Below are 23,094 nucleotides of genomic sequence, written 5' to 3'. Positions count from 1 at the left end.
GAAGTAGCTGATGTCGCTGCATGCAATGGAATTTTTGCTAAGGACTGCTTGTGTAACAAAGCTTCACCCTCAAAAATTGTACTTTAACTTATTTTTAAACAGAATTGAATCATATAATCCATTTCAAATCAGCTGATAACCAAAATCAGTCCTGTTCACAGTATGAACAACATCAGAAAGCATTTTATGTTGGAAATGCAAGTTCTCTCCCCCTACAGAGAGCAAATACTTCTCTAGCTCTCCATAAAAATACAAACATATCATGAAGGAACTTCAGAAGAAATGTACTTAGTTTTATACTTAAAGATTTTTAATACTAATTCCAAATAAGACTACGTGTTGGTGAATAAGCAATGACAGGTGGTAAAAGCAGATGGTTTTGAAAAGATTTGCAGCAGTCCCTGGCTCTGCTCTTCTACTGACTCAGCTTGATGCTGGCAGAGAAAGTGATTCCCCATCTCTTCTCTCCCTGTCTCACTAAAGAAAATCAGCAACTGCTGACCTCACCGGCTACCACAGAGCCAGGACAGGATCAGCAAAGCATACTTGTTCATTTTTTTCATCCCACCTCCAGACCTCTTCTACTCCACTACAGAAGCCCTGGCTGTTGTAAGCCACTAATGAAAGCTAACTAACCATCACAGAATCATAAAGGTTGCAGAATACCACTAAGATCATCTAGGCCAACCATCAACCCACCACCACCATGCTCACTAACTATGTCACTCCGTGCCACATCTACACATTTCTCAAACACCTTTATGGATGGTGACCCCATCACCTCCCTGGGCAACCTGTACCTCATCATTCTTTTTGTGAAGAAATTTCTCCTAATCAAGCTGCATCTTCCCTGGTGCAACTTAAATACAAAACTTCTTGTCCTATTGCTAGTTACCTGGGAAAAGAGGCCGATCCCTACCTTGCTACAATCTCTTTTCAGGTAGCTGTAGAGAGCAATTAAGTCTCCACTGAGCCTTGTCTTCACCAGACTAAACACCAGTTTCCCTAACAGCTCCTCATAAGACTTGTGCTCCAGCCCCTTCACCAGCCTTGTTGACCCCTCTTTGGACATGCTCCACTGCTTCAGCATCCTTCTTGTAGTGAGAAGCTAAAAAGAGATGTGAAACATTGTCTACATCACATCTTTGCACGGAACTAGTTTGATATAATCTCAATATAACCCTTACTTTCATTTTCTATTTTATTAAACAGTATAACTGTATTCTTTGTTGAGAACTTTTCCCTTACTGACCACCTATGGTTTGAGGTTGCTTTTTTGTTTGTTTTTTACAAAGTAACAACACTGCCATCACTTTATACTTTCATGATTTTGCTCACAATATCAAGGCAACTTCTGAAAGAATATTATAGAGACAGTATTGGCTCTACAGTGTATCCATACAGAATGTCCCTTGCATAAGAAAAAGCCCTCCTGAATAAACTACTGCAAAACAAATCTACATTCTTTACAGGACCAGAAATGAAATCAGGAAATCTCTTTCCTTCAGTCTACAGGTTTTGCAGCTATTTTCAGAAAAGTAAAACAAAAAAGGGAGTTTTCAATGCAGCTCAGCAGAAAACAATTGAGCTAAACACAACAGCTTACTTATGTGGCACAACACATCTTTTTCTGTAAGAATGGAGAAAACCCAATGTCCTACATGGTTTCCAGTCACTTGTAACTGCCTAAACACAGGTACACACAAAGAAAAACATCTACAAGCAACTCTTACAAAAGACAGCTAATAAAGGCTTAGAACTCAACACAATCACAGCCAAATTACAGGTATTTTTGCTAAACCTTTAATATTCCTCATTCTTTAACAAAGAGTAACTTAACCAAGAATCTGAGGGTGAGGGGATTTGCAGCCTCCAGTAATTAGCAATACAAAATTATATGCCTACATACAGAAGATCCTACTACTATTTCACTATGTAAATGCCTAATTAACTGTAATTTTGACACTGTAGTCTATAGAAGTACATCATTCAAAGACAACTACATTTTCTAAAGAAAGTCTGAAAGCAATATTTAGATCAGATTTTTTAAATTATTATTATTTTTTGTAAAGCCTGTCTATCTTGGAAGGTATTGAAAACATGAGTTATAGACTTTGTTGTGATAACAAATGAAAATGAACTTTTGCCAGCTGTAGATGGGTTATCAGGGAGGGCTGTGATGCTACAATGCATGGTTACCCATGGCAGTACTGCACAATAATCCATCTTAACTGACTCACAGAAGACCAAAAGTTCTGAAGAAACAACAAATTCAGGCAACACTGCCCCATGACTGGTTCTGTGGCCTTGATCATCCTGTGCCAAGAAATAATAATCATAGCAAAAATTCATGCCATAAGTCTGAGCCTTATTAGCCCAGTACACCAAAGTACAGAACAGCAAAGACATACTGCAGCTAAAGAAGTCTGCAATTTAAGTATAGGATAAGCAGGTTTGCAAGCAACAGCAGCAGAACTGGCTCAAAACCTACATTCACAGATCTGCATCTGGAGCACAGGAAGGCAATGTTTATAGCATGCCACAGTGAGGCCCTACTGCCTTCAAGGGCACAGCTATTTACAAAAACCTTTTGTCCTTCGAGTTTCCTCTCTTACTAGCTTCACCAGGCCCTCACAGGGTGCAGCTACACAAGTAGACAATGGTTAACAAATTCTCTCCTCATCCTCCTAACAGGCCAGATGCAAGCAAAATCCAATCTGGAAAGCATATAGAATCGTTAACCGGGACAGGGCAAGCTCATTACACTACAGTACGATCATCTCTAGTCTGGGATTCCTCTTATGAGGAACACTGAGAGGACTGGCCTGCGCTTTCTAACAGCACATCTCCACTGACTTTCAGTCAGACACTGAATCAGTGCCAGAATGCATCCAGCTGAAAAAGCCCAGCCAACAGCAACAAGAATGGATTTGCGTGTGGCCACAAACGATAGCACCAGCACAAGTGAAAGATGAGGAACTTGCAGCCAGAGGCAATGTGGGCAGGTTGACCCTCCAGCAGCAGCCTACATTTGTGGTAAATTAAAATGACCACAGAATTACACCGTTTGCCTTACTGAGAGGCATATTTTGCTGATCTCCAACAACAGCTTCACTTTCGTACAGATGAACAACATACGCCCAAGGCAAGAATTACCTTTGTACAACAGCTTGTTGTACCAGGGAAGTCAGCATGCTTTGACCAGCACTTACTTCTACATTTATATCTGTGTTTATAGACACCCAATTCTTTCCACTGTCTTCTGCTAACAGCTTAGACAGCATTAGTTTCATTGGATAGCATTGCAATGATTAAACTGACATTTCTTAAGACTATTTTTGGTCCCAGAAGCTTTGGGGATAAGAAAATTTGTAGTTTTAAATAGTAAAAATGGGATGATAATGAAGTTACAGAACAATGCTAACATTATCCCCAACATTTCCCTATAAACACAGCAAAGCAAAATAACATGATAAACGATATTCCCCAGGTAAGAAAAGCACTCAGTGGCTTCCTCATCTCCACAGCATTACACTGCACTACCCTTTGACTTCTATAAACTACTCATAGTTGTGATACTAACAATAAATTGGGTTTGTCTTCCCTTTCCCCATTTTAAAACCTGTTGGTTATTTTCTTCCTCTTTTTTCATTATTCTCTCATTCATGTAATTTTAATGTATCAAAGGGATGGATTGTCTGCCTTTAGAAAAAATAATCTTAAGTGGTAAGAATTAGTAATTCCCCAGGTGGGACATAAAGGAAAAATTTAAAAAGTTTCTGACAGTGTAACATCGCAGACTGACCTGTCAGAATTACACTCGCTTATAGATAGAACTGAAGATAGAAGCGTCAGAGTTTACTGAAGATATCAACCACTCACTCATGTTCCTCTGCTGTACCATGCCAACCAAATGCCTTTGGTCACATAATCCATATTTGTTAACACAAACTTTCCACTCTCTCATCACCAATGATCTCCATGCCAGCACTCCTACACCAAAACAATATCCTCCACCCAGCCAGCCCTGATAAGCCATGTCTGCCAAATCTGAACTGACTTCAGAGAAACCATGGGAAGTTTATAAAGCTTGTTTTATTTTATGCAATTTTATGCTTCTTAGCAGGTAATTCCCTATTTACTACCATTCTGTCAGTCCCTCTCTAGCTGTTTTTCTCTCTTTTCTTTCTCCCCCCCCAGATAACTCTCTACAGGTTTTACTTACTTAGGCTGTTACACTATTTTCAAGCTGTTAAGCACTCTTAAAAAATGCTTTTCCCTTAATAGGGATTAGAACTGGAACCCAAATTGGCAGAAATTAAGAACTTTTGTTACAGTATTAAATGTGATGTATCCTTAAACATCCTCTAAATATAAAGAAAGGTTGGCTTATATCTGCTACTGCTTCATGTTTAATTCAGATACCTTCAACTGAGTGCAGCTCTCTCCATCCTATCTGCCCCCAAATTTTCTATGTTTTATGGAGAATAGAGACAAATACCCCAAAACACAGAGGGAAAGTTTTAAACCGTTGTTTCTACAAAACTATAGTGGAAGATTAAGGCACTGGAGATTTAGGTTAAAATAGGGATTCTACAGCTCCACTAATGCAACTGTCTATAGTTTTTAAAACTGTGTAATTACTTTAAAGAGAGGATGAACATATTACACAGCCATGAACAAAACCTGAATTTTTCCTATTTAAGAACATTACAGATAAGCAGAAAACAATGATGCTTTTGAAAAAGTAGATGCAAATGAAAACAAACTCCAGTAGCATCTTTCTCAACTGACTTAAGCTTCTTAGAGAGAAAGGTTCCCAGAATGCATGCACATGCAGGAAGTTGTGCTCTAAAGCAACACGGGCATTGGAAATCTGATAGGCTACCTTTGGGATTACTGCATATTTCAATTTTACTCTTATGTTAATATAAATTCGAGTGAACTACAGCAGATATGGGCTTCGAAGTAGATTTCTACAGCCTATTAATAAATTTCACTAATGTTAAAAATAAGGTCCAAAATATTTCTTTTGACTGAACCTGTGCTGAGATGTTTCTGGGCGAATCAACTTCTGTTTCATTGCAAGGTAATGGTCTGTCATTAGTTATTTGTGTCTTTAGTAATGGCCTTAAAAGCTCCAAGGCAAACATGTAAAAAGTAAATTGTTCTGAGTAATAACATTACTGCAAAGAGCTGTAGGAGATGAGGTCACATGTCTCCAGTATCTAGAAACTTGAGATCCTTACAGGATCCTGCAATGAAATTTGGGTTAAATCTTCATGGTGTGTGGGTGAGCAGCAGGGATATCCAGTAATTTCCCAATCAAGAAACAGAAAACGGCAGCAAGTTTCAGAACAAGACCTCTTCAAACAATTAGAACTCTATCACTGTCTAATACTATATATATATATATATATATATATATGTGTGTGGTGTGTGTGTGTATATATATATATTATTTTTTTTTCCCCAAATGTAGGGCCTAATAATATGAAAACCAAAATGGCAAGCCTTCCTTATACTGCATTAGAGTTTCTCTATTTATTTACTTACTGACAGCACTGCGTTCCAGAACAGCCCTACACAGAGCAAACCTCACTGCGAAGCAGCGCAGGAACCGTTTGCCTCACTCTTCATCCGCGGGGCTGCGCCCCGGCTTCAACTTCCCCAGCGAGAAACGAGAGCTACGTAGAGGCTCGGGCCTCCGCTTCACCGCGGCACCACACAGCACCAGGGGCTGTCCGGGGGCCCGCGTTCCCCGCCCAGTGCGGCCCAGAACGGCCCGGCTCCCGCAGCGGTGGGGGCTGCAGCCCGCCCGGCCCCACTCCCCCCGGCCGACTCCCTTCCCGAGTAACGTCAGCCCTCTACAGCCTGACCTCCTCATCTTCTCCCCACCCTATTTCTTTTCCTTATTACTATTATTTTTAACGTTTCTGCTTCCTTCTCGTGCCCCTGGCGGCTCGTTACCTTCAGTTCCCGCTTCTCCAACCAATTCCCGTCTGCAAACCGCTGCCCCCACCTTCCCTAACACGTAAGCAACTCCCGGCAAAGAAAAGGAGGCGGTGGAGAAAGGAGAAAAAAAAAAATTATAAAAAATTATAAATCTCTCCTCCCCTTCTAGGTTTTATACTATATATCCGGCCGATGGAGGGAGGAGCAGCCTCCGCGCTGTCTTTTCCTCCACCGCCTCTCGGAGCTGGGGTGGAGGGCTGTGAGCCGGAGATGCGGAGCGGCTCAGGCCGCCGGGGCTCCGCTCCTCCACAGCGGGAATCTATCGGGGGTGGGCGACGAGACATCCCAGGCCCCACGTTCAGGCCACCCCGTCTCTAGCCTCCACAGCTCACGGCGTCGCCTCCTCTCCGCGCCCGCAACCCGCCTGCAATGCCACCAGGCATCAGAAGACAGTACAACGAAAGGCTCTCCCTGCAGCTCTTCTCCTTACCGGGATGGCGGGGCTCCGCTGCCAGCTCCGAGCTGCCCGTGGCGCACGAGGCGAGCGGCAGCTCCTCAGCGCCTCCCCGAGCCCCTTCCTGTCTTCTGCTCTTGTCCTCCTCCCACCCGGCAGTGGCGCGGTGCTGGGATGGGGTCCTAAAGGCTAGAGAAAATCACGGGGAAGGGGTAAGTCCGACTGTTCTTAGACCGGCCTCTGAAGTACAAAGAATGGTGTTCCCTCATCTGCTTAAAGCCCATCTACTCGGCTCTGCCTTTAAAATGATGAGGAAGAATGTCATGGTGCGTTTGTCATTCAACTTGCGTTGCAGATATTAAGAAGAAAAAATGAAGAGATGTACAACCAACCTACTCAGCCACAAATGCTAGCTTTCTCATTTCAGCTACTAAAGATAAATATCAGAAAGACCTTTTCAACCCAATTTGTGAATAAGTAAGAAGTGATGCTTTTATATGGATCATCTCACAGTGCGTACAAGCATTAATTCATTTAACAAGGGTGCATTTGTCTATTTACCATCATCAATTTATTAGCACTGAAAAAAAAAAAAAAAAGCCCCAGAAACATTAGGTAAGGTGACCACTACTGACTGAATCAGTACCAGCACTAAGCAGACCTCCAGAGGGAGAGGGATTACATGCTGCACTCACAGCTGCAGTTCTTTTGTCTCTAATGCCATCCTTGAGATGTTTAAAGGCTTCAGGTGCCTGCCATTTGTCAGAAAGCTTCCTGAACATGTGTTTGCATGCCTGGGTGTTACCAGTTTAGCTTTAAGACTAGCTGGAGTCTAAAGGATTTTTACTTCGTTCTGCCTTTTATCTATGCAATGTGCATTTTGCTACTCTTACTGTAATGTTGAGCTGTACAAGGCTCTTCAGGTCAACCTGAATCATAAAAAGTTCTGGTTACCCAAGATGTATGTCAACAGCTCTTTACTATTTACAGAGCTAGAGTAAAGTTATTTGTGTGGTGTCAGATAGTTCAGTTTATTCATCTCATGCAAAGATACAGGTTGTAGGGCACACTGACTGCATTACCTACATAGATGGAAGATACCAACTGGCTATTTGTGAAAGCAGCAGTCTCATGGTGGGTTAGAACATTTAACAGGACAGTTGAAATTCTAGCTTTCATTTAAAAATTTCCTTACAAAGAATCCACAAGTTCAAGCAAAGATGTTTTAAATTCATTCACTGGAAATATAGTGAGAGGAAACTTACAAGGAAAGAAACTACTGAAAGTAGTTCTTACCCAAGAAAGTCACAGTTGCTGAAAGTGACTGATGACATTTCAAATAATTACGGGTAAACAGGGTTTTGGATGCCTACATCTCATTTAATATAAGTACCTACCTCAGTGGGCCGCAGAAACCTCTAACTGAAAAATCCATACTTAAACTTCCAGTTTAACACAAAATGGGGATCAAGAGTAGCTTTTTCCAGTAACAGTGATCTTGCAGTTTGAAAAATAACCAGAAACAAAGCTTCCAGGAAGCACAGAATTAGAAATATTGCTCAAGTTATCTTCCAGCATACTGAACAGAGAGCTTGATTAGCATCAATTCTTGCAAAAATTCTTCCAAGAGGAAGACAAATTACCTTCAAATTACAAATCTATTGAAATTCCTTTGTGAAGTTTGGAAAAAGTGAGCAGGCTTGATGAAGATTTACCAACTGAAACCAGTTGCAACATTGAGCCGGTGGCATGTCAGATGCAGTTCATGATAGCTTCCATGTAAAGCTGAGGGGATAATGTGATTAACAAGATGAAGAAACAATCAAGAATCATTATGCATTGCCAACCTGAGCTACTGCCCTTTGAATCAAAAAATGGAAGGTTGCAAAACAGCTTGCTGTCACTGGTAGAGGAAGACTAAAGGCCTGGCTGAAAACATGCTTTTTAGCTGGTTGAAGTTGTACATCACAAATGTTAAAAGCAATAAAAACTATGAACTTTCCAGGGTACTCTGCCCTAAAGTACAAATGGGAGGTTAGTGCCCACTATTCTTTCTTAGTTAACCCTCTCAAATCCATTGCTCTTGAACTACTGATAATACAAAGTCTTGCTTGTGAATGAAGTACAGTTCTCCCAAGCCTAAATTTGAAACAAAGCTTGTGAAAGATTGCACAAACCTGAACTTCTATCTTAAGCTGCATAAGGAAGGCACATGGGTAGGAAAGATGAATTTTTACATCAGTCATTAAACTATGACACAAAACTGCTTAAGGATAGTTGTCTGACAAAGATCCACAAAGCTAGTACCAGAAGTGTAAGAAGACCACATCCCTCGCTTCCTTTGGCAGTGTACCCTGACTCCAAAAAATGGCTGGGGGGCAGGAGCAGGGGATAGAGATGTTGACCATCTGAAACACATAACTGAGTATTGCTGGGACAACTGGCCTCAGTATGAAACCTTACCTTTATGGATGATGAACTAAGGAATGTTACAAATCCTTCATAAAAATTAGAGAAGAAGTTTAATTAGGGCACTTTAATTCTTACAAGGTCAGTCAATATTCTTAGTATTACAATTACAAATCTGAACCAGACACAATGCTGCCTTACTGTAACCTGAAGCATGAACATCCTGTGGCAATGATTTTTTGGTTTTTTTTTTACCCTCACTTTGTATGTTGAGTTCAGGTGTAGGATTTAGTAGTGAAAACTTTTGTTTTGAATAGCCTACAGGTTGAAAAAGTGTACCTATCTTGCAGATTTAGAAGTACAAATTCTTTCCTTGAAAAAAAGCCAAACTCAAGAAACTACTTTTTCCTTAAGCTTCATTTACACATCTTTATATCATTAAAAAGTTGGAGACAAATGTCAACAAAGGCTTATGGGTACAAAGAAAAAAAATAAAAAAAGGAATCAAGAACTGGGCAGTAAGAAAACAGATGAGGTTTAACGGAAGCAAGTGTACAAGCAAGTGTACAGTCTTGCACCTGGAAAGGAATAAAGCATGTCAGTACAGGTTTGGGCATAACCTGGTGTTATTTCCTGTAAGTTCCTGGTTGTCTACAGGTTGGTTATGAGTCAGCAGTGTGCTCCAGTGGCCAAGAAGGCCAATGGAATCCTGGGGTGCATTAAAAGGACTGTGGCCAGCACATCAAGGGAAATGATCCTCCCCCTCTACTCCACCTTGGTCAGGCCTCACCTGGAGTACTGTATCCAGTTCTGGGCTCCCTGGTACAAAAAAAGACAGGGATCTCCTTGAAAGGGCCCAGCATAGGGCCACAAAGATTATAAAGGACCTGGAGCATCTCCCCTCTGAGGAAAGGCTGACCAACCTGGATCTCTTTAGCCTTGAGAAGAAAAGACTGAGAGGGAATCTGATTAATGTTTATAAATATCTTAAGTTGGGAGACAAAGGGACATGGACAACCTCTTTTCAGCGGTATGCTGGGAGAGAACAAGGGGAAATGGCCATAAACTGGAGCATAGTAAGTTCTGCACCAATATGCAAATGAACTTCTTCATGGTAAGGATGATGGAGCACTGGAACAGGCTGGTCAGGGAGTGGAGTCTCCTTCTCTGGAGATATTCAAGACCTGTCTGGACGCCTACCTGTGTAGCCTGCTGTAGGGCACCTGCTTTGGCAGGGGGGGTTTGGACTTGATGACCTCTAGAGATCCCTTCCAATCCCTGCAATTCTGTGATTCTCTGATAACTTTAATACCTGACAACAAACCTTGGGTCTTTCAGTCCATTAGTTAAGGGATTATCATTTAGCAAGGACAGAGGTTTGTCTCAATGCAATTGAAGTGGTTAATCTGCTCATTTATATGAAAAGGGTTTGAATACAATTTTTTAAGAAATTAAATTACTTCACAGTCAAGCAAGTGGCTTAGTTGCACTTGTGGTGTATCTTCCTCTAATCAGTTTTAAAGCCACTGTATGACTCATCATATACTCTGATGCCTTTTAATAGATGAAGCATTAAAGAACTTCACTACTGTTAAGAATCAATGGCAGTAACTTTGTATGATGAACTTGTTTGAACATCCAAAACCAGTTTATGTATCCTGAGTCTTAAATGACTTGGTAGAATATTTGCGACCCATTCTCGAAAAAAATTATTGCTTATTTTGAGGTTAGCTATTATTCTGATCACGGAGTTACTATTCACAAGACTGTTTTCAACATCTTTGGGAATAATAAGCAAAAATGGATGTTTTGTTTGATTTTGTTTGTTTTAAATATAAAGTGGCTTAGTCTGAAGCCACTGAATAATGCAAGATCCCAGAAGATATATAAACTGAAAAAAAAAAAAATCTGGATTGTTAATTTTCACGATTTATCATAAATCATTACAATGAGATATCAAAGTACACCAAGAAAATGTACAATAGCCATTTTGGTATTATAGTTTATTTTTCAAATAGAATTACTTAGGTTGTCTGGCTGCTGAAAATATTTCCATTCTTTTTTCTTTCTTGTGCTTAGCCTTCTTAAACATCTTCTCTCTTGAACCTGCAATTTTCCTATCTTATTTCAACAGCGAAAAATGCTTTTATTTTACTGACAGCTTAGGGAAATATAATTGGATTGTTCTGGAAAGTTTGAGTCCTTCTCAGGTTGAATAAAGTGTTCTACACCTAAACATGGAGCCCAGAAAACCGGCAAAAATAAGGTTCTTCACCCCTTAGTAGAAAGATTTGATGTCCTTCACACCAAAATGTAGTAACATTTGCCTTTCTACTCATTAATATCTACATGAATACTATTTGCTGCATCTGAATTCTTTTTTCTTACCTTACTAGAAGGGGTACCTACATGGAAGAGACCTTACCCACAATGAGAACATCAGAGAAAGAAAGGTAAACTACTTCTCTCTTCCAAGTTCATTTCTTCAAGGTTATGAAGGTAGATCCTCAGTTCAGATGAAGATTTCTCCAAACTGCAGCTTAAGTTGCAGTGGTTTGCAGCCCTGGCTTAGCACAGACACAAGAATAACCAAGGTGACTTTTGACTCAGACAAAAAACCTGTCTGCTTTATCTGGGAAAATCCCCACTTAAGGTCATGATTACAGGTAGATGATGTCTTAGATTAGATTATGTTGTCATTTCCCTAAGCATACCCTATTCATACCTGGACAGACCATTCAGCTTAAAACAATGCACGCTGGCAAATTTAACAGCTATCTCAGTGAGAGTTTCACTGTCTGCTAATTAGTATAAGGAAAAATTCTGGGTTTACATTATGTCCAGCAGTCCAAACAACTTTTTACTCTTGAGATTAAACAAGAAAGGATAAGATGTCCTTTCAAAATAAAATCTGAGAAGAAGAACTGGTTAAACAAACTTATCTTGCAGGTATATAAGAGATGCTAGCTTGTCTACTGGACAGAACAAAGAGTGACAAAGACTTTACAGGATACAAAGATAGTTGTATTTGGGCAGAACAACAAATTCAGAATCCAGGTTACAAAGTATGCATAAACAAAGGAAATTAAGGGAGGTACCTGCTTGGAGGGATGAATGTGTGATAGGCAAACCAAGGAGATTGTGAACCCCAAATACCTCAGCCAATGGGGAAAGGGGGAAGGTCTCACTAGTGCTGGGATACAGGGATAAAAGAGGGGCTGTGTCCCCCATTACTTTGAGAGACACCGCAGGGGTATGTTCCAGTGGACTCTCCCTTTGTTTGATTATAGAAAGCTGAAGACTCTCCTCTGTCTCTTTTTGGGATAAGGATGATTGAGCAAACCTATTGGAGCAGAAATTTTCCCAACAACTTTCATGGGGTATGCTGTTAGCAAAGGCTCTTCTGGTCACAGTCAGAAGATAGCCAAGGAACATCTCAAGTACCATGAGAGACAATTCAGACAGGATTTAGGTCATACTGTAAAACCTTTGCTATTTATTGAATATACACAGCTCATATCATTCTGCTTCTCATGATGCTCATGGCACAACTCCCTGGGCATGAGAGAGACCCACAGAACAAAAACTTCACAGTCAGTGCATAGCAACCTTTACTCTTCTCCAAGCCAATGGAAAAAAAAAAAAAAAAAGTGATAATATTTCTCATTTTGTATTTGCTTGAGAAAGCAATGCTTATCATAATAATTAATATTCTGGAATTTAGATGAATGATTTATAAGATTGGTTAGAAATAATTTTCCAGAAGACATTTTATGCTTAATTTTGTGGACTTCCTTTTAATTAAAAGGACAAATTTAATACTGTCATGCATACTCAGTGACAGTCATTTTGGATATGTTGTTTAAGAGAATGCTGTGTGCCGGTCTTTACTTCACGCTTCCAGCAATTTATGTTTTAATGCAACCTTTCTCTCTGATGTCAAAATAATTTTCCTCAAAGTCTCTTGCATAATAGAGAACATGGAGAAAGATCCAGAGTTTGGGAGAGTTCCAATCAGAGCTCCCAACAGAAGCTTCTCTGTCTGTGGCAGGGGTACTGGAAGAACATCATTTCCATTTAAGGCCAAAACTTACCTGAGGCTAATTGATACAACCTTGTCTTCTCCTTTTTACTACTGAGCATAATACAAAAAGAAGTAATCAATGCAACCAGCAAGATGACTGGCAGTACACAAATACAAATTACAGGAACTGGTGCTACTGTTCACAGTGATAATTACTGAAGTAAAACCATCTTATACTGCAACATCCAGGAAATCTGAACATAATGTACATGCAGTGCCTGTGCTGTGCAGTTCCTCATGTGCACACCATTCATCATGGACAGGTTAGCTTTCCCAGACAGCTGCAGAAAACCTTTTTCTAACAAACATTTAAATAATCATGCTTGAACATAATAGATCTTAGTGTTCAAATTACTTTGTTTTGTTTTGGTTTGGTTTTGTTGAAATATTATTTCACTGTTAAATTGCCCCATCTTGTGTTATGTATTTTGGAAATAACTATGTTGGACCATCAATTTTCTCTTTTTCTTACTTTCCTGATACATCTCAGTAATAATCTCACTTTAATGCATTTTGTTCCCAAGAATAACCTAACAGTGGCAGTTGATGAAAGAAGCACGCATAATTGTGCTTGAAAAATTAGTGTTTAACTGAACTGAAGAGAGAAGATTCTGATGAACCACAGCTGATCATGAATCTTAAGAAGTTGTTAGATGACCAGAGAAAAGATAGATGTGGGAAGTTGAAAAGAAGACATCATGAAGTTACTGTTACAGGTGAATTTGCTTTCTAGCTAGTTAATTCTCACATCAGTCAAACAAACCAAAGCTCTCTGAAAGGTATCAAATAAATATTTATCTCTTTGTCAGTGTGACATTCTCAGATCACACACTTGTTTGGAAACAGATTTAGCTGTTTAAGAGTTTTGTGTGTGCTGAGCAGCCAGCTGGCTGACATCGCTTCAGACAGATAATGGGACTGAGTAGAGGTCATTATTTGGGATTTTCACCTTTTCCTATTTTTTTGAAAACTTACAGGAATTTCAGAATTTTTCAGTCTCTGCTACACTTAAGCAAACTTGATCCGAGAGGGAAAATGGCAAAGTGGTTTCATAAGCCTTTTTTTTTAACTTTTCTTTTTTACTATTCCAGAAACTGGAATAATAAAATCAAATTCCATATTAACTACGAAACAACTTGAAAGTATGGTGAGTCATAACAATCAGAAAGATGGTAGCAATTTGACATTTGGTAAATACCGGAGTTGGTCCAAAAATAAATTTCAAAATTTGAAAAAATATATTTTTTTTCAAAACATGGATTGTTCAGTTCTCAGCCTCACGAGGTTCGAAGATACACTGAAGCTGACAGTGTTTAGTGGATAAGGTGATAATGGGTCTATGATTGACTAGATGGTGTTAGTGTTTTTTTCCAACTTTCATGATTCAGTGATTCTATGAATATTTAAAAAATCCAGCAACTCCCCAGTAATTTTTACTAGACCAATCTACATCCATAACAATTTCATCTATATTCGTAAATCTATTTCTAGATGACTTGGCTCATACTTTCTTAAAGCCTGTGCATGCAATCCTGTCTTGATTTGTCAAACAAAATTATACACAGTTATATGCCCCTTAATGCTTTGTGGATACTTTCCGTATGCTTACTGTCTTAAGAAATAATCAATCTGAATTTTTGTGAAGGTATATAAAACACAAATATTATATATGTGTTTCGTTTTTTTTTAATGTTAAGAAGGATGAGAATGAACAGCATGAGAACAACATGGAGTCCAAATACCACCAGTTTCCTATAAAGAGGACTGCAAATACTTTGAAACACTGAGCAATTCCTTCTAAAGGAAAAACCTTGAACATCAATTGGACGTTATTTTCTTCCAGGAACCTGTGTCCTTAAAAATTTGCAACTCAACCTATGACATTTCTTTGAGGTTGAAGTTGCCCTGTTACCACTGCAATATTGAAAGGAAACTCCTGATAAGAACTGATTTTAGGTAATATATAATACCACATTTACCTTGCACTTGCATTTTGATAATGTATTGCTTATTGAGATGAAGATTCTGGAATATATCTAGAAGGATCACCTTCTCCAAGAGCACATCTATGAAACAGTCTGCAGAGAGATAATTTTGCTGTCCTGAAGAATCTAGCTATGGGTGGAAGCCTACGAGAATGAACAAATAAATAAAAATAATATAATCTTGTAACTAGTAAGTTTATTCCTGTGATAATGGCAGAAAATTATGTCTTTGGTAATTTTAACTTGCCAAAGATTCCTATTTATAGCTGCCCAACTTTTTCAACACAAGGAACAGGCTTGAAATTTCTTTTATATAATTCTTGATTAGCAACCAAAAGTTCAGTGAATGCCTATTTTCTTGATGGTTTACAACATGCAATTCTGCTATTAGTGAAAGATTGATTACAGACTATAGTCCAGATTAACCCACATGCTCTTGTTATTTCCTGTCAGTTGGCACCCCTAAGCTGTGTAAGTAGCTAACCAACCAACTTAGCAAGTCAGTTTACTTTCTGATCTTTTCTTGTTACTCTGGATTTGGAAAAGGTGCATATATTGCTGCTGCAGTAAGGCTCAGGGTTGCAACATGGCCAGTGTGCAAACACTGCATAAAGAAATCTAATCTGTTTTTAGACTACCTTTATTACCATATCGTATCAGTACTAAACAAGAGTGTATCTGCTAATCCTCAAAGTTTGTGCAACCATCACAGTGCCCCACCCAGTACATTCCAAGTGAATGCAGCAAACTGAAAGGCGGTGGAAAATCTGTTTGTTTTTGAGTTATCTTTTAGACAAACCCCACAATTCCAATGAATGAAGTAAGAAATGTTTGAAAAGTAATGAGTCAAATTCCAAACAAAAGATTTATTGCCACATATGAAAAAAAAAAAACACACAAGCTTTAAAACATCACTCAGAGAACTATATGTACTGAGATCTTTTTCCTTTTCTTGGGCATGGAATGGAATTAAGGAACTTAGGTGATGTTACTTACTTTCTTTTTCATTGCACAAGGATTCCTCATTTTGTATTTCCCTATTTTTTTGCCAGTAATTTATTAGCCCATGCTCATAGGTGAAGATTAGAGACTCAGAGAAGAAACTTAAAAAATTAATTTGACAATTAAAGTAAGATATTTACAAATCTTTTCACCTGTCCAATGGACTTAATTGAATATTTATGAGTAAGGAAAATCATAGAAATTCATTTAACTGTCCAATGATTTCAAGAAAATCAGACTTCTCAAAGGATCAGATGAATGTACTGTGATGCATTTGAAATTTGCTGCTGTTTTTCACCAGTGTCAGCATTGCATAATTATACTGAATTACCTGCAGTGAGATATCTGAGCACTGCAAGGAATTAATGAAATACATTTTTAGGTCAATTTATGACTAAGCAAATAATGCTGCTGTGCACATCTGAAGTGCCTTACATCACATACTGTCAACTCACTTCACATATCATGATTGCTGCTATGCAGAAACAGGCTCTTTGTCACACAGGTTTTAATTCTGCTTTTTAGCTGTCGTGGTTTTATGACTTTTGTTATTGATATTTCACATCATAGAATCATAGAATCACCAAGTTTGTAAAAGACCTAAAAGATCATCCAGTCGAACCATCCACCTATCACCAGTGTTGCCCACTAAACCATGATCCTCAGCAGAATATCTAAACATTTCTTGAACACCTCCAGGGATGGTGACTCCACCACTTCCCTGTGGAAGAAGGATAATCACTCTTTCAGAGAAGTTTTTCTTAATGTCCAAGCTGAATCTCCCCTGGTGCAACTTGAGGCCATTCCCTTTAGTCCTATAGCTAGTTACTTGGGAACAAAGGCTGACCACCTCATCACAACCTCTGGGTCTTTTTCCTTTGCAGTCTTCCCAAACTCCCCAAACCTGTAGCATTGCCTAGGGTTGTTGTATCCAAAGTGCAGAACCCAGCACTTGGTCTTGTTGTGCCCATTGGCCTCAGCCCAGTGATCCAGACTGTCTAAATCCCTCTGTAGGGCCTTTCTATCCTCAATCAATACTTCATAACATCATGTAGTGCACTGGGAGTTAAAGAGTTAATGCTGCAGTTCTGTGGATTGTCGACAAGTTCTGTTTACCTATCTCTGAAGAGAAGAAATGTATTACAGCTCCCAGAAAACCCTGCTGTTCCATTTCCTTTTTCCACTGGGAAAGATCAAACTGACTGGAAATCATGAGACTGGCTCTCTTTGCTCCCTGGACAATCAGAGTAAGAACCTCAGTTTTCAGAAACTCTCTCTCATTTATTTGATTTATTAGCTTCAATCTCAATTAACTTGTTGATTTTTTTTCACTATTATAATTAGTAAACTAAGCTTGTTTTCCTCCTCAGATAATATCTGCTGTTTTTTTTTTTTTTTTTCCCTTTCATTCTCTTTCCTCCGTTTTCTGAGCCAGTGGGCCAGTGGGCCTGCTGTCCTCATCATGGATACAGATCTAGAACTAAGACCATAGACATTAAAATACTTGAACTGTAATAATATTTTTCTAATAGATGCCCAAATGTGGAATTGGTTATTTCCCAACTCACTGATCTGTAAATACAGTTTCCATGCAACAGAAGCATGTGGACAGTTTTCAGCTTTAATGCTTGTTTGATTATGCGCTCATATTATTTTGATCTTTACCAAAGCCAATGTGATCTGGAAATCATATTAATATTTCATTAAAATGTGAGTTGATAACACCCCAAGATTTTCCGTGTTTCATAAATGAAACTGAGCTTCAGAAGCCCTGAAGAAGTTAATCTAAATATCCATTCTGGGGTATTTATTTAAAAGGATGGATTTTTCCCATCCCAGAATACAATTCTATATATGTTACAGGAATAAAATTACTGTGAGGCGACACCTAGTGATACTTTGCAGGAAGCTGCAGACATGCACTGTATTTCCTGAACATATAAAACGCTCCATTCTCTGTATATGAGGGTCATGCTATTCATTATTCCCTACTTCTATCTAGACTGTGATATGGAATACCAGATATTCCTTGAGAATACCACAGAAAGTGTTGGGTACCCTGGCTAATAATCCAAATAAAGTACAAAACCAACTTATTCATGCAATTAATAAAACTAGTGGTCTGCCAAATATCAGGCTTATGATCAGGGGAATGAAATTTCATCTTTTTAAGGCATTATTAGATGAGATTCCTCGAAAAACTGTACTTAGGGACATAAGAATGGAACAGAGCTGGCAGGACACCTTTCTGAGAGCACAAGAGTTCTTCATCCCTCAGCATAACAAATCAAGCAAAGGACGTAGTAGACTGGCATGGCTGAGCAAGGGCCTGCTGGTCAAACTGAGGGGTAAGAAGGAAAAGTATAAGCAGTAGAAGTAGAGGTGGATGGCCTGAGAATAAAACAGGGATACTGTTCAGACGTCTAGAGTTGGGGTCAGGAAAGCCAAGGTGCACATGGAAGTGAACTTGGCAAGGAATGTGAAAAATAACAAAAAAGGATTCTTTACATGTATTGATTAGAAGAGAAAAGCAAGAAAGCGTGTACCCCCTCTGACAAATGAGGAGGGAGAACTGGTTTGAACAGACATGGAGAATGCTGAGGTACTCAGAGAGTTCTTTGCCTCACACTTCATTGGTAGTCATGTTTCCCATGCCTCTTGTGCCCCTGATCTCCTAGGTGGGGCTGGGGGAGAAAAACTCCTCCTGCTGTAAGAGCAGATCAAGTCCAAGACCACTTCACGAGGCTGAATATGTACAAATCCACAAGGCCGAATAACATGCATGCCAGGGTTCTGAAGAAACTGTCTGATGTGTTTGCCAAGCCACCTTCCATTCGTATTTGAAAAGTCATGTCTGTCTGATGAAGCTCTTGGTGACTGGAAGAAGGGAAATGTAACTCCCATCTTTAAGAAAAGGAGGAAGAAGACCTGGGGAACTATAGGCCAGTGACCCTCACCTCTGTGCCTGGGAAGAGCATGGAACAAATCGTCCTGAAAGCTATGTTGAGACATATGCAAGTTAAGGAGACAACCAGCACAGCTTCACCAAGGTGAGCTTTTGGTATCTTTCAGTATAGTTGCCTTGGACGTTAAGTAGCCGACTACCTTGCCTGGTCTCTCAGAAAACTTTTCTGTTGTGAGATTTCTATGAGTAGAAGAACAGCAGGTACCAATTGCCACTACAACAGTGCACTGCCAGCAATACTGCACCAAACAGGACTCCCTAATTCCAATCATCTGGGGAATCAACAAGTATTCTGTAAGACTCACTCAACATTCAGTAGTCCCATATGGTCAATGGAGTTCAGAGGCTAACAGTGGACTATCATGGCCTGAATGAAGTCATGCCATCAACTGAGTCAGCACTCAGACATGATAGAATTTCAGTACAACCTGGAGTCAAAGGCAGCCAAGTGATAACTGATGTTGCCAATGTGTTTTACTCAATTCCTTTAATGGCAGAATGCAGTCCACAGTTTGCTTTTACTTCGAGGGATGTCCAGTACAGCTGGAATTGACTACTCTAGGAGTTGAAACACTGCCCTATCAATTGCCATGGTCTCATTCAGACTGCACTAGTATAGGGGGAAGCTCCTGAACATCTACAATACATTGGCAACATCATTATGTGAGGCAACACAGCAAATGAAGTTTTTGAGAAAGGAAAAAAAAAGAATTCAAATCCTTCTTAAAAAAACATTTGCCATAAAGCAAAGTATGGTCAAGTGACTTACAACAGGAGATCCAGTTCTTTGGAATAAAATGGTAAGATGGATATCATCAGTTCCCTATGGGTGTGATCAATGAAATAATTACAGCGTTCCCATCATCTGACAAAAGGAAACATGATCTTTCTTAGGTGTTTTGGATTTTTGGAGAACGCATATTCAAGATTACAGCCTGATCACAAACCTTCTCTATCAAGTGACCCAGAAGAATGATTTCACATAGGATCCTGGGCAACAACAAGCCTTTGAACAAATTAATCAGAAGGTAATTAATGTAGCAGCCCTCGGGCCAGTCCAGGCAGGACAAGATGAAAAAATGTGCTCTACACTGTAGCTAAGGTGAATGGCTCTACCCGGAGCCTCCAGCAGAGAGCACCATGGGAGACTCAAGGTTGACCCCTAGCGTTTTCGAGTCAGTGATACAAAGAATCCAAAGCCCACTCCAACTGAAAAAGTGATATTGAGAACATATGAGGAGATTCTGAGCTGCTTTGGAGATGGTTGATACTGAAGCACAGCGCTTCTTGGCATCAAAACTGCCTGTGCTGGGCTGGATGTTCAAAGGGAAGGTCCACTCCATACATCATGCAACTGTTGCTAAACCAAGTAGGTGGGTCACGCTGACCACATAACAGGCTCAAGTAGAGAATGTCAGTCATCCAGGAGTTTTGGAAGTGATTATGAACTGGCCTGTAGGCAAAGATTCTGGAATATCACCAGAGGAAGTGATTTGTGCTGAAGAGGCCTCGCTGTATAATAGAGAATGAGAAACAGTATGTTTTATTAAGTGATGGATTCTGTTGTATTGTAGGAGAATGTTGGAGGTGGAAGGCTGCTCTATAGAGCCTTATATGACAAGCTGCAGAAACTGCTGATGGAGGGGATGAATAGAGCCAATTTACAGAAGTTAAGGCCATCCATCTGGCTCTAGATATTGCTAAATAAAAGAAGTGGGCAGTACTCTAGCTCTGTGATGGATGGAGGCAAATGCTCTGTGGGTGGTTACAGCAATGGAAGCAGAACAACTGGCAGTGCAGAGGAAAATCCATCTGTGCTGCTGCACTGTGGAAAGATTGCTTCTTGGATAGATAACACGGTTGTAAAAGTACATCATGTAGAAACCTATCCAGTCAAAACAACCAGCAGATGGATCATGCTCCTAGCATTGAAGTGACTCAGGTAGATCTGGACTGGCAACATAAGGATGAATTATTTCTGGCTTGATGCACCCATAGTATATCATGAGGAAGAGATGCAACATATAGATGGGTTTGTGTCATGGTTATCTCTAGATCTATCTGTGTCCATGACAGGGGAATAGCAAGCCCACAGGCCCACTGTCCCCAAAAGGGGGAGGGAGGGTGAGGAGAAAGGGAACAAAAAGGGAAAAAAAGCAAAACAAAACAAACAACGACAATGATCTGAAGAGGAAAATTAATTTACTAATAATAAAAGCAGAAAAATACAAGTTAATTGGGAATTAAGGTAATAAATAAATTAGAGAGAGTTTCTGAAAAGCAAGGTTCTTACTCTTACTCCCCTCTGCCAGGGATCAAAAAGAGATAGGCTTGTGACTTCTGGTCAGTTTTATCTTTCCCACTGACTAGAAAATAGAAACGGAACAGCAAAGTTTTCTGGGAGCTCTACTACATCTCTTTTGAGACTTTAGTGCACTACATGTTGTAAGACGTGGAATACCGATAACAGAAATCATAAAACCATGACAGTGTGAGATCGAGGTGTGGACTTGATCCTGGACTCCATTACACAAGTTACCCATGAATGTGAAAAACATGCACAGCAATTAAGAAAGCCAAGCAAATAAAGCCTCTTTGATATGGAGGACAATGGCTGAAATATAAATATGGGGAGGCCTGGTTGATGGTTATATCATGCTCCCAAAAACCTGCCTTGTGTCTTATTTTCTGGGATTGAATTGTTTTCTTAAGAGTGTATGGTAGGATGGTATGTTTTGGTTCTAGGAGAAAAATAATGTTGATAACACACAGATGCTTATAGTTGCCAAGGCCATTTGCAGCAAAGGGTCCAAGGAGCTGGGGAGGGAACAGAGTTAGGATAGCTGACTTAAACTGTCAAAAGAGACATATGACATCAAGTGGAAGGAGTTTTGAAGAGGGTGAAATTTTGTCTCACTCTCTGCTACTTGGGGGGCTAGCTAGGCCTTGGTAGGGGAGTGGTGAGCAATCGTTTGTGCATCACTTGTTATATACATATATATACATATATGTGTCGTAAGTACTATCATTTTTCTCTGTCTTAGTAAACAGTTTTATCTCAACCCACAAGTTCTATTTTTTATTTTTTATTTTTTAAATTCTCTCCCCCATTCCACTGGGAAGTGGGGAGAGTGGCCGAATGACTGTGTGGTGCTGAGTCACCTGGTGGGTTAAACAACAACACCATGCCAAAAGTCATGTGCTTGCAGTGGTGAAAGTAACTGCCAGATGGCTGGAAATGTACACTGAGCCTCATGCTGCCACCCTAAATACTATTCTGGGTCTTGAAAAGCAAGTCTTATGGTGACATTATACTCCAGAAGGATTTGAGTCTGACAGTGGAACCCATTTCAAAAATAACATCCTAAATACCTGGGCCAAAGAGTATGGCACTGAGTGGTTATGTCACATCCTCTGTCATGCATCAGCCTCTGAGGAAAATGAACAATACAAGGGGTTGTTAAAGACTACATGGAGAGCAGTGAGTGCTGGAATATTCAAATACTGGGACACACATTTAGCAAAAGCTACCTGGTCAGTCAACATCCAGGGCTCTGCCAGTTGAGCTGATCCTGCATGCATTTGCTCTGAAGAACTGTATCAGGAATAATCACCTAGGAATGAAATACAACAGAGAGTATGAGTGCCATGATGGTTTGCACTGTGAGGCAGTAATGTTACAAATTGTGGATATTATGAAGAAGCAGCTGCTAAGGAGATCCATATATATAATTTGTTTTTTTAATCTCTATAATTTACCACTTTCCTGTGTACTGGAAATGCTCCCTAATAGCTATTACACCAACATTTTTAGAGTATAGGTACAGCCACAATTCTTTTTGAGAATCAAAGCAACTCAGATCCTAGCACAATCTGATGGGTAATCTTATGAAGATCCAGTGGCTGCTTTTGAAGTTATCTCAGTAAGATAAACTGTCATACCTCCTTCTCTGCTGGCCTCTGCATACCTCCTCCCCAGCTGAGAACCTACTTGTGAACCCCACGTGTTTCTTGGAAAAAACATAAAAGAATACAACATGAGAAGCATGAGTTCTTCCACAGGTATTAGTGTTATATCTTATTTATAAGGCTTCATAAGATCTGAGAAAAATTTATTTGTGGTCTGAACTTAGGCAACTGCCATTTGAGCAGCCCTACCCTACACTCTGGCTGGGGATTTCAGACATACCATCTGTCAGTGCTGTATAAATAAAACACAGTAGTCTCCTGTGTTTAAATG

At 39.7% G+C, this 23,094-nt stretch overlaps 1 protein-coding gene and 2 long non-coding RNA genes across 8 annotated transcripts in view; 2 read left to right on the top strand and 1 right to left on the bottom strand.

The window, feature by feature from the left end:
- Positions 1 to 6,572, bottom strand: part of FAR2 (fatty acyl-CoA reductase 2) — a 143,938-nt gene extending 137,366 nt beyond the window's left edge. The window contains exon 1 of one of the 6 annotated variants that reach the window (XM_085233781.1): positions 6,446 to 6,572. The gene's annotated coding sequence lies outside the window, so the exon portion shown is untranslated. Of the gene's footprint in view, positions 1 to 5,556; positions 5,723 to 5,970; positions 6,110 to 6,445 lie in introns of those variants that run through there. The other 5 variants (XM_085233808.1, XM_085233822.1, XM_085233795.1 and 2 more) reach the window with 5 other exon arrangements.
- Positions 6,490 to 15,032, top strand: LOC146545408 (uncharacterized). The gene is made up of 3 exons (XR_014885814.1): positions 6,490 to 6,621; positions 11,215 to 11,271; positions 13,427 to 15,032. It is a non-coding gene; the product is annotated as an uncharacterized LOC146545408 (long non-coding RNA).
- Positions 15,033 to 17,074: 2,042 nt separating this feature from the next.
- Positions 17,075 to 23,094, top strand: part of LOC146545407 (uncharacterized) — a 34,517-nt gene continuing 28,497 nt past the window's right edge. The window contains exon 1 of the long non-coding RNA XR_014885807.1: positions 17,075 to 17,136. This is a non-coding gene — a long non-coding RNA (uncharacterized LOC146545407). The remainder of the gene's footprint in view (positions 17,137 to 23,094) is intronic.

Source organism: Meleagris gallopavo, chromosome 1 (assembly GCF_905368555.1).
Source record: "Meleagris gallopavo chromosome 1, MGAL_WU_HG_1.1, whole genome shotgun sequence".
Lineage (NCBI taxonomy): Eukaryota > Metazoa > Chordata > Aves > Galliformes > Phasianidae > Meleagris > Meleagris gallopavo.
The sequence above is the reverse complement of the archived record's forward strand: the minus strand, read 5'-3'. Positions and strand labels throughout refer to the sequence as shown.